This window comes from Anneissia japonica, unplaced genomic scaffold, assembly GCF_011630105.1.
Source record: "Anneissia japonica isolate Jap-2015-1 unplaced genomic scaffold, ASM1163010v1 scaffold199_len4679917_cov187, whole genome shotgun sequence".
NCBI lineage: Eukaryota > Metazoa > Echinodermata > Crinoidea > Comatulida > Comatulidae > Anneissia > Anneissia japonica.
Genome location: NW_022686322.1, coordinates 1,495,320 through 1,498,006, shown reverse-complemented (window position 1 = coordinate 1,498,006; position 2,687 = coordinate 1,495,320).

Here is a 2,687-nt window from a genome sequence, read left to right as displayed (position 1 = left end):
TTAGAAACAAGATATATAATATTAAGTAATTAATATTCGATTCAGAGTCGTCGGGATGTGGTAAACAGTGTTTTAACGGTGGCACATGTATCTCTGACACTTGTCAATGTCCATTTGGTTTTGTTGGACCAACTTGTGAGCGAGGTAAGTTATTTAAATGTATTATTTATTGGCTATTTGGGGGTTCCGTTTTCATGGAAAATATCACTACTGTTTTGAATGGTTTTAGGTGATAGCGGTCATGGGCCATTCCGAAAAAATGCTTCATAGGTGCCTGGAATAGAAATATATATATTATGTTTTCTATTGTGATACGGTACGGTATATAATAATTTAATCACACTTTTCTTCGATTAGGGACTTGATGTAAGCCCTACAAAATAAAAACCTAAAAGATCAAGGGGAATTTGCTAATGAGGCGTCCAAACACCTTTTTTTTCGCCTCATGCCCAAGACGCGCTCTTTTTTAATCCGAGAGATTTGTTAATGACGCACTATTTTTATATCGTAATGTCATCATTGTATCGTCACGATACAAATCATGATACAATATTGGGATACACCATAAACCGCCTTGCGATAATGCTATAATTATAAATTTTAAAACGTTAAAAAAGAGGTAATCCTATGCGTTTAAGGAACACATGAGTGTAATGTGGGACAAGTGCGTATTTTTGGGCTTATTTTGTGTGGTCAGTTGATAAATTTGATTGACCCTTTGAAAAGGTCCATCACTTGTATATGCATTGATCATCACTAAAGCAAGACGGCCACCACTGTGTACTGTAATTCGTACTTAAACGTTCCTTGTCAATCAAATTGTGTTACGGCAGTAGTGCGATTAGTGACTATTACGCGAACAGGGGTGACGCCAGCGGGAGGAAAGGGCCCCTCCGCCGGGGAAAGCTGCGAATACATTTCGTCCTAGAGAAAATATGTATCGACACCATTCCCACTTCTGTGTCAGGTAAATCCTGTCGCCACCACTGGTTCCGAATTATTGTAGTAGGCCTACACTTACGATATCGTCAAGATTGTTTACGGCGTCCTACGAAATCCCAACATTTTTTCGGAACAATGTATCCGTTGCATGTCGGTGCTGTCGCGAAACTTAAAGCTAGGCTCCGGAGGAATTCCTTTTTTATATGTTGTACTACTGATTTTTCTGAGACACAAAAGGGGTGTTTCAAGAAAAACTAGGAAACGGTTAATGAGATAACGACTTTTGAATGTTAAGAAACTGGAGAAAAAGGGGCGTAACCCCATTTTCACCCTTTCCCGTTTTCAAATATTCAAATATCTGTATCTCATCAACCATTTCCTAGTTTTTCATCCAACACCCCTTTTGTATCTCAGAAAAATCAGTTGAACAACATATCAAAAATTGTTTTCCTCCAGAGCCTGGCTTTAAGGACCTAACAAAATTATCAGTGATTTTAGACATTTTCTTTTTATACGTACTTTAATGATGACATTATATTTCTCTTTTTTTTACTAGTTGCTGTATACTGTCCTTGTGCTCTGCCATAAGTAAAGTGTTATTGATTGACCGGAGAGCATACGATACACTTTGTGATCTGACTCTTTTCCGATCCCCGATTATTTCTCTCGGTTTTCTCTGACTCTTTTCTCTGTGCTAATTCCCCCTTTTTACTCTACAGCAATTAGGTTGAACTTACTGGACTCAAAATTGTTTATAAATAACTGTAAATCCTAGAAGAATTTTCTTTGATATTAGAAAAAACTACAGGAAGAATTGCCTATATTGTAAAAACAAATATCTACAATTACAATGTTAATTACTGTTTTACAAAATACATTTTTCTACCGTAAATAATATATTATAATAATACTAAAAAGAAGAATAAATGTAAATCTTGATTTAAAAAAATATTTCATTCAGCAATGGGGAAATACTAGAGGTAAAAACTAGGATAAATCAGCCGGGAAATAACTGGGGAAGGGGTGCCTCCTGTCTTTTGCAATGCCATGTTTTTCTAATAGGCTATCGTTTGATTTACACTTAAAATATACGTATGTTAGCTGCTGTAAGATAGGAAAAACATATTATACTGGTATGCTTTATATTATGGATATATGATTATAAAGAAAGGTTATGGTTAGATGGCATGCAGTGGTGTTGGTTTTATTCATACAATAATCCCACGTTATAAAATACTAAATTTGATTTATTAGATACATTTTAGCCTTGCTTGTAATGTGATAGGCCTATTGGTATGCATATGGTTCATATAAACTGTTTTTGGTAAGGTTCTGTTTTTTTTTTTATTTATTAACAAAACGATTGTCTACCATATATACAATAAAACAATCTTGTACCTAATGTTTATGCGTCTCGAATGTTACTATTGTAGCATTCATTATTGTATAATTTTATATAATACTTAGATACATTTTAGTCTCTGCTTTTTCTTCTTTGTCTGTCAGAAGGGACAAATTGCTTATTATTTTTTGCTTTAAAGTTCTGATGGGCCTTCTAAGCTGCAGCACGGTTTATGATGGTATCAAAATCAATACCAGACATAATGATCGCTTGTGTTTCCGTCACCAAGCATCAAGGACCCAAGCATTTTTCAACTCAGTAGCCATCAGGTTGCCTCGTGTTTGGGACCAGCTCCCTAGATTGTTAACCGATGCTGCAGTTTTAGAAAGCCCATCCTCTTTTC